Source organism: Phacochoerus africanus, chromosome 2, assembly GCF_016906955.1.
Source record: "Phacochoerus africanus isolate WHEZ1 chromosome 2, ROS_Pafr_v1, whole genome shotgun sequence".
Lineage (NCBI taxonomy): Eukaryota > Metazoa > Chordata > Mammalia > Artiodactyla > Suidae > Phacochoerus > Phacochoerus africanus.
In genome coordinates this window covers 94,374,771-94,388,573 of record NC_062545.1, presented here as the reverse complement: position 1 = coordinate 94,388,573, position 13,803 = coordinate 94,374,771, and the positions used below count along the sequence as shown (strand labels likewise).

General features: G+C 34.1%; 1 pseudogene; it reads left to right on the top strand.

Moving 5' to 3' along the window:
• Positions 1-4,106: 4,106 nt before the first annotated feature.
• LOC125121117 (olfactory receptor 8I2-like) lies at positions 4,107-12,959 on the top strand (annotated as a pseudogene).
• The last annotated feature ends 844 nt before the right edge of the window (positions 12,960-13,803 follow it).

Below are 13,803 nucleotides of genomic sequence, written 5' to 3'. Positions count from 1 at the left end.
GGCAACTTAATTTGAGAGACATTATGCAAAGTACTTGACCAAAAATCTTGAAAAATATCACAGTCTTGAAAGAAAAGGAAAGAAAATGGGACAGCCACAAATTGCAGAAAACTAAAGAGACAGGACCTTAATCGCAGCTTGATATTCTCAATTGGATCCTGGAACAACAACAACAAAAAGGACATTGTGGGAATAACTGGTGAAACAATAAAATCTGTAATTTAGTTAATATTAATGCATCAATGTAAACTAAATTTTGTTAAAAATTGTGCTTTAACCATGTAACATGTTAGCATCTATGTTGCTGGGTAGAGTGCGTATGGAAACTTTAAGTCTGAAAATATCTAAATAAAAAGTTAAGTGTAGATGATTAAAAACTACAACTCAAAATACATTTATAAGATATATGAATTGAGTTGAGCAAGCACTTATTACATGTCCATTGAGCCTATAACATGATCAACCATAGCCCCTCTACCAGTTATGTATTGGTAACTACAATACCTACTAACACAACAAATATAAGCATATTGGGAAAACAGACAAATTTTGAGTCTTGAAAGAGGCAATCAACTCAAAGTAATGTACATATAGAGACACTTATTCTCATCTTTGCAATCTCACACAAAGCACAGTATCTATCATTTAATAGCTGCTTAATAAAGGTATGTTAAGAATAAGTCAGATCAGGAGTTCCCGTCATGGCGCAGTGGTTAAAGAATCTGACTAGGAACCACGAGGTTGTGGGTTTGATCCCTGGCCTTGCTCAGTGGATTAAGGATCTGGCATTTCCATGAGTTGTGGTGTAGGTCGCAGACACAGCTCAGATCCCTCGTTGCTGTAGATGTGGCGTAAGCCAGCGTCTACAGCTCTGACTGGACCCCTAGCCTGGGAAACTCCATATGCCATGGGTGAGGCCCTAGAAAAGGAAAGAAGACAAAAAAAAAAAAAAAGAAGAAGTAAGATCAGAGTTTCCTGGTGGCCTTGCATTAGGGATCCAGCTTTTTCACTGCTGTGGCTAAGGTCACTGCTGTGGTATGGGTGGATCCTTGCCCTGGGAAATTCCACATACCACAAGTGTAGCCAAAAAACAAAGTAAGATAATGGATCGCAATTTGAAGTTGCAGGTATACAATCCAATTCTTTCAAAGTTTTGTTTTTTCAAGACATAGTATAGTGGAAAAAATGTAACCATTTTTTTGATATAATATGTGAATATGTTGATCACTAGTTAAGTGATATGGGCCTTCTGTGATAGATTTCATTCCCCTTTTTAAATATCTATTGTGAGATATATCTTTTTTTCTTCAATGAAGAATCTGTCTTCCTTCATCATTGTAATACAAAATCCTTTCTAAAAATGAGTAAAATAGGAGAATATAGCATCAGTAAAAAATTGACTTAATTAGACAAGTCTGTGAGATACATATAACTGAGCATTTGGAAATAGTCCATGGATATGAGGCATTTTGAAAATTTTACTTTTGTGAATCAATCTAAGACCTACCAACCCAGAATCTTTACAGGTGTGTGGCCTAGGGAGCGGCTTTTTTAAAAAAAGATTAATAATGTAATTAAAGTTTTTGAAGTACTGACAGATCAGCTGAGCACGAAACTGAGAACATGGACTTTAATTGTACTTAAGATTTTTTATTTTCCTAGATGGTGTACTTATCCTCAACCAATTATTTTGTGTATGGAACATTATACACAGTCAATTAAAAAATAACTGAATACCTGAATTAAAAATAAGTGTGTGTAATATATATATGTATGTGTGTGTGTGTGTATATATATATATATATATATATATATGTGATTTATTGACATAGGTGGAAACATAATTTCAGTGTATATTAACACCTTTAAATCAGATAGAAAAGCTCACTTCTCTTTGCTGGGAGAGTTTATCTTGGCTGTCAGGCAGGGGCAGTAGTTATCTGATATCTTCTAATACCATATATCTCACTTATATTTCATAATGTTTTAGAAGAGGTGTTATATATGGATGTGTGTTGGCATATAACATATAAATATCAAAATAAATAGAAAAATTTAAACTATGGTAATTGCAGTTTTTAGTATATCTATGGACACTGACATTGAAAAACACAAAAGTAAGAAGTATTTATTTCCAGGCATTTCCATTGGAGATGTCTCCCAGGCAAAATAAAAATAAACCTTTGGGTACAATTAAAATACAAATCAAGAGATCAAAAATGCTAATTAACCAATTCCTTTGTGATATGTGTTTATATGTTTAAAAAGAGATCCTGGTATAAAAAGACTGTACTTAACTCTAGCTTTCAGAAGACAATCCTTTGGCATGGGACAGTTTTAGAAATATATTATGAAAAAAATTAATCCTGAATACAAATCTAAATTTGAGCTTAAAAAAAGAAGGCACATAAAACAATTGCTTTGTCAATTTGGCTCTTATTTGTATTCTATCAATGGAAGGTAATATACATATTATCAAGAAATGTTATCAAAACCACCAACATTTTTTCATCAACTTCCTAATATTATTAGGTGTCCATTACATAGGAGATAGAGCTCGGTGTTAATAGCAGCAGCGATAACATCAGATTCAAGCTATTCTATTGAGAATCCATGGGATTCAAAATTGTTGAGGCAAACACAGCTATATGCCAAAAATACATGGTGAATTTTGCAAATATTGCACAATGTTTTCTTTTCTTGTTGCCTGACCATAAACCTGAAAATAGCTGGCAGAGAGCTGAAGGGGAAGGGAGTTTCCTCCTGAGGACTAAATCCCAGGTAAGTCTTATTTGTCATCTTCTTCATTATTGTGTGTGTGTGTGTGCATGTGTGTTTCTCACACTGAGAATTTTTTCCTTTCACAAAGGCCTGTATCTTCCAGTAAGCTTTAAGAAAAGTACCTTTAATGACAAGCAAGAGAAAAATGCTGCCATTGACTAAATACTAATTAAAGGAAAGAAGGGACAAATAGGAATACCTTGAATTTGAGATACTAAGTTATTAAATATACTTAACATTCCATCAAGTCACTTAACATTACATCAAGTCCTTTTGGGCTACTCCAGCAGAGTGCTAAATATCTGAAACAAACTTGCATTAACTTCATGCTAGTTTCAGTTCCGGATATTTATCACACACTTATGTCAATATAATGAAGCAAATTGTTCTCTAATTCTAGAGTAATCACCTTATATTTTTTTTTTTGTTTTAAATATACAAGTCATATTTATTGCACTGTTTGTATGCTTTTTATTATTGACTTGAAAAGTTCCATATTGGAATGAATTAGTTATCCCCTGAGGACGTAGGTAACCACATGCTTCATGTTGGAAACAAATGTGGTTTCTAAGTGCACATAGAAAACTATTTGGCTCTGGTATAGATAATTCCTCATTTGGTCATATCTCACCAATTGAAAGAAAGAATATGTGAAAAAAAAGTATAGAGAATTTTGCATTAACATAAAATAAGCATGCTGCTGCTTTCTTCCTTTTTATATGTTTTTATAAACTTTATAACTTTATAGCATGTGTTCATATAACATAAATGTGTATATCTATTTACAAAATTTAACAAAATTTATTGATTCCAAGAACTATTAAAATGTGTCCATTGAAGATCTTATTAAACTCTTAAAGCAATCTGTTAAAGTAGCTGTTAAAAGCTGAAATTTTAATTCTGTGGCACAAAGATATTCTTAAATTCAGAAATTACAGATCATGCTTTCCTAAATAACCCTTATATTTTCTAAGAATACGGTATAATTTATTCCAGGAGGCAAATTTCAAAGTCAACTAGGGTGGAGGCTGGTATACCTTAGAAGGAATCTCTTCAAAATCATTCCCAATAGATGCCTTTTTGAGTGCAACCAATTCCACACAACTGTGAAATTTGAAAAATTTTAATTCGTGTGTCAGATCTTTAAAGAGTAAAAATTATATATAAATTCTCAATTAACTTGAAATGTTAATATTCATATCCCATCGGTCACTCTCCCCTTGTGGGAGGCTGAGTCTGTGTTGATTATCAAGCCTTCAGACTTGCATCCTTCTCTAACTTCCATTACTTATTTGGCAGGTAAGTCAGAGCCTCAGTTGATAGAAATGACGGGGAACAATTTCACGGAGGTGACTTTCTTCATCCTCTCTGGATTTGCAAATCGCCCTGAGCTGCAAATCAGACTTTTTTGATGTTTCTTTTTATTTATCTATTCACTGTTTTGGGGAACCTTGGACTGATTGTATTAATTAAAATTGACTCTCAGCTTCACACACCCATGTATTTTTTCCTTAGCAATTTAGCATTCATTGACGTATTTTATTCCTCTACTGTAACACCCAAGGCACTGGTGAATTTCCTGTCAAAACAGAAAACCATCTCCTTCATTGGCTGCTTTGTCCAAATGTACTTTTTTGTGGGCTTGGTGTGTAGTGAGTGTTTTCTTCTGGGATCAATGGCCTATGACTGCTATGTTGCAATCCCTTACTGTATTCAGTAGTTATCACAGAAAGTATGTAACTGGCTGGGAGCAATGCCATATACAGTAGGCTTCACCAATTCTCTGATATCCATCTGTGTGATCAGCAGTTTGGCATTCTGCGATATTAGCATCAATCACTTTTTCTGTGACACCACAGCTCTTTTGGCCTTGTCCTGTGTGGATATATTCAGCACAGAAAGGGTGATCTTTGTTTTGGCTGGGTTCACCATTCTTAGTTCTCTCTTCATCATTATCACCACTTACATTGTCATCATCTCAGCCATCCTGAAGATCAGGTCTGCAGCAGGCAGACAGGCCTTTTCCACCTGTTCATCCCACCTTATGGGTGTGACCATCTTCTATGGGTCCCTGATTTTCACGTATTTGCAGCCTGATAACACATCATCCTTGACCCAGGCACAGATGGCATCTGTATTCTATACCATTGTCATTCCAATGCTGAATCCACTCATCTATAGTTTGAGGAACAAAGATGTAAAAAGTGCTCTCCTGAGAGTCATGCAAAGAAAACACTTTGCATGACAAATCTCTTCATGTTGCAATTAAAGGAAATCTGGCTGGTTTCAAGCATTCCATTTGCTCCAACATTTAGTAAAACACTAGAATATCTCCAAAAAGCCTAACACGAAATAACTAACAACAGAGTCTTAAAATGTGAGAGACAAATTATTATTTAATGTGTATACCAAATCATCATCTTAAGAGTTCATTTCAGTACAGTATTCAGACACACCCATGCACAAATAAGAAAGCAACTGACTGGTAATTGAATCTTTCACTGAACTTTCTTGAGTGAGCATGCTGTCCTAGTAATACATGTTAGACAATTATTTAATTGACTTTTCCTATTGTTTGATATTGTTTCCTCAACCATCAGCAGATTGAGAGGAGTGATAAACTAGTAGATGAAGAGATGTTGACTCTCAAATACCATTAACAAGAAATTATTGCTGAAAGTCAGAGAGCAAAAGAAAGTGCAGCATTACCAAAAGCAAATATAAGTCCAGCGTTGAACAGGTTGAGTTGTTGAAGTTATTTCAGTGGTGACCAATGATAACAAAAGACATTTCACCCTAAGAGTTATAATTTTGATCATTTATTTCTGAAACATGATTTTGATTACACAGAAAAGAGATGCACTCATGGAGTTCGGTCTCCATCAAAAAGAGCAGTTTAATTTCTTCATCACCTTGCTATGCCTCCCTAAGTTCAAAGACTTGAGAAACTTTTAAATGTGTGTGTCTCTGTGTCTGTTTGTGTAGATAAATGAAGTACTCGCAGTAGCATAATTCCTGAGGCATTTCAGAGGTATCTGTAGAGATTCTCATTTTTCTGAAAGAAGCAAAAAAACTTCACGAAGTCTCTGGTATTAAAAGGAGAACCTGAGTTTCCCTTTTATTTTTCCTTGAAAAGAGACTTAAATTAAATCTCATTTAATGAACTCTCCCAGGCAAGGTTACAAAATGAACTGTGGAAAAATAGTAACCCTCTGTACTGCTTTACTGAGGGTGAATCATTGAGTAGTAACAAAAGGAGTTGGGCCACAGCATTTAAAATATGTTTTGAAAGGAATTTGATTAGGTGCTTTTAAAAGAATATGCGTGATTATGATATTTATCTCTCTCTAACAGGTTTGTAAGCTCTCTGGCAGGAGAGTTTGCTTTGTTGTATTTTTGTTCTTTACTGCACATTGCGAATGTATCACATATACAATGTGTAATTAAATATTTCTTTGCTTCTTATTTGCTTGTGGAAGCACAGTGATGAGGTCAAAGATTCTACCTTAGTGATGTTGATTTCTTTCTTTGGTATTTGGAGACTTGTATGCATTTTGGCATTCAAAAACACATTAGTTGGGAGTTCCCTTCATGGCTCATTGTTAACAAATCTGACTTGGATCCATGAGGATGTGGGTTTGATCGCTGGCCTTGCTCAATGGGTTAAGGATCCTCTGTTGCTGTGGCTGTGGTGTAGGCTGGTGGCTACAGTTCCAATTTGTCCCCTAAACTTGGAACTTGCATATACCCTGGATGCGGACCTAAAAAAGCCAAAAAAAACAAAACAAAACAAACAAAGAAAACAGTAGTTTAAATGAAACTTCTATTTCTAGGATTCTTGCAAAATCCTCTCTTATTTATATATTAAAATGGCATAGTAATTAGATTTATTTTCAAATGATTTTTCCTTATGGTTAAGATATGAAAATGAGTATATATATAGATTTATACATTGTCATATATGATTTCAAATCCTTGGAATCAACTGGTTAAGACTCTAATATATCTTACATCACAAACAAACCACCTATGAAAACAATCAGCCTTCAGTCTTGGGAGTAAGTAGCTAAATATAATTCATGTGAAAGGATATGTGTATGCACACATACATATTTGGTTTCAACTTTTTAATTTTCTTCTCTGATCTACAAGTTTCTGATCCCTGCAAACTCATTTTTAAAGTAATATACTACATTATCAACCATTGTAAGTGACAACTTGAAACATACCCTGCATTATTCTAGGGATGTATTGAGGTTACTGTCTTATCCGTCATTTCCTTTGTTAAGTCCTCATGAATATTTTTCCTTCTAAGCACAGAGTTTAATTCAGATTGGTTGCTCTCAAGATTATTCCTCATCATCATGGAGAACTATTAAACTGATTATATTTCCTTTCTTTTTCTTTTGGTCTTTTCAGAGTTCGCACCTGTGGCATATGGAAGTTCCCAAGCTAGAGGTCTAATAGGAGCTGTAGCTACTGGCCTATACCACAGCCACAGCAATGCCAGATCTGAGCCATGTCTGCAACTACACCCACAGCTCATGGCAATGCCAGATCGTTAACCCACTGAGCAAGGCTAGGGATTGAACCCGCAACCTCAAGATTCCTAGTCAGATTCATTTCCACTGTGACATGACAAGAACTCCCCTTTCTTTCCTTTTATCCCAAGGATTTTCATTCATGCATTGCTCATTTTTTTTTATAATTGTCTGAAATATAATGACTATTGAACTTTATTTATATTTAACTTAGGTCTAATTATATGTATGATATTTATTTTCACTTGTGTTGACTATGTATACTTCTATAGATAATTGCAAGATTTTATAATTTTTAGTATCAATAAAATTATGTATCTAATTATTTTTATGTTTTAATGTTTCTTGTCTCAAAAAGCAAAAACATGCCATACTTTTCTCACTAATCATAAGTAGAAAAATAACTTATTTGTCCAATGTTATGACTAAATATCCATGTATATTTTTCAATATTCTCCTCATATTTATGCCTGTATAACTTCCATCATTCTCTCTTCTAGATGCTCTTTCTATACCTTCCCTCTAGAACCTGTAATACACATCTGTCTGGAATGGCCATTTATATCTTTGTATTTTCTCCAGTCTTTCCTTCTGCCAGACTCTCTCCAGACTCTTGCACTTGACCAGGCCAGATGATCAATTCATTAATGTTTGGAACAATGTCCCCAAAGTGATCATGTGGTCATAATGTGTAAAATGACCCAGATATTTTCTTTTTCTTTATGCTAAAAAAAGACACTCAGTTTAAAATGTTTGATTCATCGGTCTTCAAGATAAAAATGCTGAGTGTTTTTTCAGTTTGTTTAAACTGTGGTGCCCTTGAAATGTACCTGTTAACATTTGTGTTCCTTAAGTTTGTGTTCTATTTCACCAATTTAAGACATCTTTTCTATCAAAATAAAGACAAAATAAAAATTATGTTTCTTTTCTTTCCTTTTTTTTTTTTTTTTTTTTTGGTCATGCCCATGGCATGCAGTAGTTCCCAGGTCAGGGATCCAGGGATCAAATTCAAGCTCCCAGCAGCAATGCTAGTTTCTGCAATGACAATGCTGAATCCTTAACCAGCTGTACCATAGAACCCCTTAATTTCTTTTACTTCAAGAAGGATTGTAGAAATTCCTGAATAACCAAATTACTCAACGAAAGTAAAATGAAATTGACTTTTTTTGGTCTTTTTGCATTTTCTAGGGCCACTCCCATGTCATATGGAGGCTCCCAGGCTCAGGGTCTAATAGGAGGTGTAACTGAGGGCCTACGCCAGAGCCACAGCAATGCCAGATCCAAGCCGTGTTTGCGACCTACACCACAGCTTAGAGCAATGTTGGATCCTTAACCCACTGAGCAAGGCAAGGGATTGAACCCACAATTTCATGGTTCATAGTTAGATTTGTTAACCACTGAGCCGCGACGGGAACTCCAAAATTGACTTTTTAATAGCATGCAGTCAGACTCACTCTTTTGACCATACACAATGTTTAGAGGTCAGTTCAGAAATGAATTCAAAATAGTATCTGAATTGTACTGTAAAGTTAAGATTTTACATAGGATATTTGCATTTCAAAATATGGAAAAGAGGCATGGGCTGAGAATCTAAAAATAACTAAAGAAAATAAATAAGAAAGAAAAACACAATTTAGAAAAAATATAGAAATATTGGTGTTACAAAACATGAATATATTAGAGAAAAATATAACTAATTTTATATTTATTCCATATGAGAAATTCTTCTAAAAAGACAAAAAAATATCAGTGTGCGTCAAAATACAATCGCTGGTATATTACATTTTTCACACAATTTTTACCAAAATAAAGTGATGCAAAACATTGGGATAGAGTAACTAATTTTATAGAATGTTGTTTTTACTCTTCCATTTGCCTGATTCTCATCTCCTCCAGATAGTTTTTGTATTTTCTACTTAACTTCTTTCAATGTGACCGTATCACTGACACCACTAATGAAATTTCCCTGAGGAAAAAAAAAAAAATTAATGTTATGGCCATGCACACAGCACATTGAAGTTTGAATAGGAGCCACAGATACACCAACACTGGATCCTTTAACCATTGCACTGCGCCAGGAATCCAATCTGCACTTCTGTAATGACCAGAGCCACTGCACCCTGCACTTGGTATCTTAAGGCAATCCACCACAGTAGGAACTCCAAAATTTGTTTTTTAAAAGAAGAGGTCCAATCATCCCCATGCATCCTCGGCTCTTTGTTTTTCTCCAAAACTCTTATCACCATAGACAAGCAAATACTCCGTTATTGTTTCCCCTGCCACAACTCCCACAACTTAAAAAAACACTGTTACTGCCTAGTACTCTCTGCCCCTTAGGTTGCATGGCCCATCCACTGCATGGGGCCTCTGCACTGATGTTCCCCTGTCTCGATGACTCCCTTCCCAGGTACCTGCATGACTAACTCTTCCTTTGTCCACATCTTTGCTCAAATTCCAGCTTTGTATTTAAGCTTCCCTTGACCATACTATTTCTGATTGCTCTCTCATGCCCCTACCCCAGAACTTCCTTCCTCCAAGATATCTCACATTTTATTTTTGGTAGCACTTTTCTTCTTATAACATGTTATATGACTATTTTTTTTGTATTTTTCTTGTTTCACCCAGCTGTGAACTTATAATCTATGATGTTAAAATTGATCAGGTCAGACATACATATCAACATTTGACTTTTTCTTTCGCAGCATCTGTGAGTCAATTATACTAGTGGATTAATCTATAAATTTAAATCCAAAATTAATTGAATTTCAATTAATTAATCCATGAATTAATTGATAAATTGATTAATCCATAAATTTCACTGTTACCAAATTTAACTTAAAGGAGTCACATTTTCTGACTGCATTGAAGTACAATATAAAATTGATATTTAAAGAATAAAAATATATCTTTCAGATTGAACTTAAATTTTTTAAAATCTTGAATTATTCTTACAACAGGAAATTTAAAAATTTAATTTTAGATTATCTATTCAATATGCCACAATAAGAATAATTAATATCACTACATATATATAAAATTTAAAACAACCCTCAGATGAATAATGTATATATTAAATTCCTATATTAATCAAACAGGTAACAAAAAGTAAATAAAAAACGGATATTACTGTGCTAGAGAAAAAAACAATGAATTCAACCTAAAGGGGAAAAGAATTGTTATGCCAAACTTTGCCTCTTCAGCTTAAGGATTATCTTGAGCTGGTTATTTTTAAGAAAGAGCAGACATAGGAGATGTTCTCAAAACTGAGTAGAAGTTACCTTTTTTTAAGAGATATTTACATTTAAAATAGAAGTCTTCAGGAGTTCTCATCATGGCATAGAGGAAACGAATCCGACTAAGAACCATGAGGTTGCAGGTTTGATCCCTGGCCTTGCTCAGTGGGTTAAGGGTCTGGCATTGCCATGAGCTGTGGTGTAGGTTCCAGACTCAACTGGGATCCTGAGTTGCTGTGGCTGTGGTGTAGCCTGGCAGCTGTAGCTCTGATTCAACCCCTAGTCTGGGAACCTCCATATGCTGGGGGTATGGCCCTATAAAGCAAAAAAAAAATTAAAAAAAAGGAAATCATTTTTAAAAGACCTCTCTCTCTGTATCAATAAGAAGATAACTAAATATCTAGAAACTCTTTTCAGTGAAGAGGCTTGGAATTGAGCCAGCATTAACAAACATACCATTGTTTACTATTTTGTCCTTCCTCCCATCCCACCCCCCAATCCTCTTTGTCTTTAGCTTTATATGGTATCTAAGGTGATGGCTTGGGACATTTAAAGGAGCCACTCAGTATTCCTGGGTGTTACCCATGTAAACAGTGGTATAAATGTTATTAAATTTATGCTTCTTTTTCTCCTATTAATCTTTCCTGCATTGGAGTGGGTGGATCTCAGTCAAAAACCAAGAAGAATAGAAGGAAAATTATTTGTTGTTCTCCATAATCCTAGTGAAGTAGGGGAAGAATGATAAAATGTAGATAAAAATTAATGGATTAGAAGACCAAAAAAATAGCATTTAGCCAAAAAAGAAGATGTTTTTCATGAGTTAAAGAAGAAAGTAACTAGAATAAGTCAAGAAAGAAAGAAAAACATATATATGTATATATATATGCATAGTTATATATATAAATACATATACATATATAGATACACATAGTTAGGGTATAACAGCATGTAATAATTAAATTAAAAGATATTTAACATCTCTGATCACATTTTGGTTTCCTCCATGACACAGTAAATGGTATAAGTATAGCTTAAAATCAGATTTCCTTCATGGTTCAGTGGGTTAAAGATCTGGGGTTTTCACTGTGTAGCTTGAGAGTTTCAATCCCTGGACCAGGACATTTGCATGCTATGTTCATTAGAAACAAATGCAAAGAACAACATGAAAACAATTCAAAACTGTTGAAACATTTTGATACATTTTTCTCAATTATTTTTATTCATAAATTTTATTTGTATGCCTCTAGATTTTTGTAATTTTTTGTACTGTATATTCAGTATCCATCCTCAATTCATATCTAATATTTCATAATATACTCTGAGCAATGTTATATTAGCCTTTCATAGAACCCATAATTGGTAGATTTTTTGTTACTTCATGACAATTAAATTCATGGTTGTGTATATTAAAAGGGACTCTTACAGAAAAGTCCCCTCATACTCCAGAATTTCAGGAGATAACATGTTGGTGTGGATTAAGAAGCACAGGGAAAAAAAATGAATGCACTAAAACTTAAAAAGAACTACTCTCATAGAAAAAAAAATATATATTACAGAAATGCGCTATTTAAATAGTCTTCATGTCTTATTTATGAACAAAATTTGAGGTTGACCTATGGCTTAAAAGACAATATAGGAAGACTAGTGTTTTTGCACCAATTTTGACTCCTGGTAAGTATTATTTTCAAAATTAAAAGATTTTCCTTAGGATCAAATACAACTGGGACATTATCAGAAGAAAATATATACAGACACTATATTGACATTACCCTAATTAATGCCAGGGCTTGTGGAACTAGAAATACAGAGTTTAGGTAATCAGGGTATGAAAGCAATACACATATTTTAGAAATATATTTTGGAAGAAATTTGATTTGAATGGTCAAATCAGCAAATCATAACTTTTGCATACTTCTTGGACTCCTTTGTCAGTGTGCTTTGCATGAGCAGATTGGATTTCTGTGATTCCAATGTAATCCATCACTTTTTCTGTGACTTATCCCCAATCTTAGCCTTGTCCTGCACTGACACCCAAATAACAGAAATAGTCATATTCATTTTAGCTGGATCCACACTAGTGGTGTCTCTTACCACGATAGTAGTGTCCTATGTGTCTATCCTGTCTACTATCCTGAAAATTACTTCCACGTCAGGACAGCAAAAAGCCTTCTCTACCTGTGCCTCCCACCTCCTGGGTGTCACCATCTTTTATGGCACTATGATATTTACTTATTTAAAGCCAAGTAAGTCCTACTCCTTGGGAAGGGATCAAGTGGCTTCTGTTTTTTATGCTATTGTCATCCCCATGCTGAATCCACTCATTTACAGTCTTAGAAACAAAGAAGTAAAAAATGCTTTCATTAGAGTCATGCAGAAAACAGTGGGCTCCAGGCAATTGAAATGACAGTGATGCTCAATTTCTGATTTTATCTTTTTTTTTCTTTGTCTTCCTATGGTGTATTTCCTTGGTCTCTTTCCAGAAACAAATGGGTATATATTTTACTTTTTTTTTTTTTTTTTTTTTTTTTTTTTTTTTTTTTACCATTGAACCATCCTTACCTTAGCCAAATATAATTTTTCATTTCTGGGAATATGACTTTAGAAATCCATGTAGGGGGTAAAACTCAGGAGTAGAGAATTTGAGTGCACAAATGCACTGTGTAGTTAGAAACTGTGAAATGTATTAAATCTTTGGTTTAAATTTACATGTTTTTAAGGGCAATGGCCTCATAAAATGAAAAATATGATTGTCATTTTTTAAACTATAGCGTACAAATTCCCATGTATCCTCCGAATTCATAGAATTGTATTATAGAAAAGAGCTTTGTTTGCGGAATAATGATAATAGTTTTAGATGCCTTTTAATTTATTTTATGGAGACATGATAGAACTGAGTGATTATGAAAACTTGCTTTGGAACAAATCATTCCAGGACTTAGATTCTAGATCTGCTACACTTTTACCTGTATAACCCCTAAAAAATCACCATAACATTAAACCGCAAGTTTTCTCAACTGTGGAAGAGATATAATAATTTCAGATCCATAAATTTATTGTAAATATTAGATCAGACAATGACTGTAAGGCATTTAGGGTAGTACTAATCAATGCTGGTCATTATCATTAGAATACTCACATTCCTGCATTATGCACCTTGTACTTTTCTTAAAGAATATTCACTTGTGTTATATAAATTACTTTTGGTTGATTTAAAGGATAAGCACACAAATAGCTAAGGAAAAACTCAG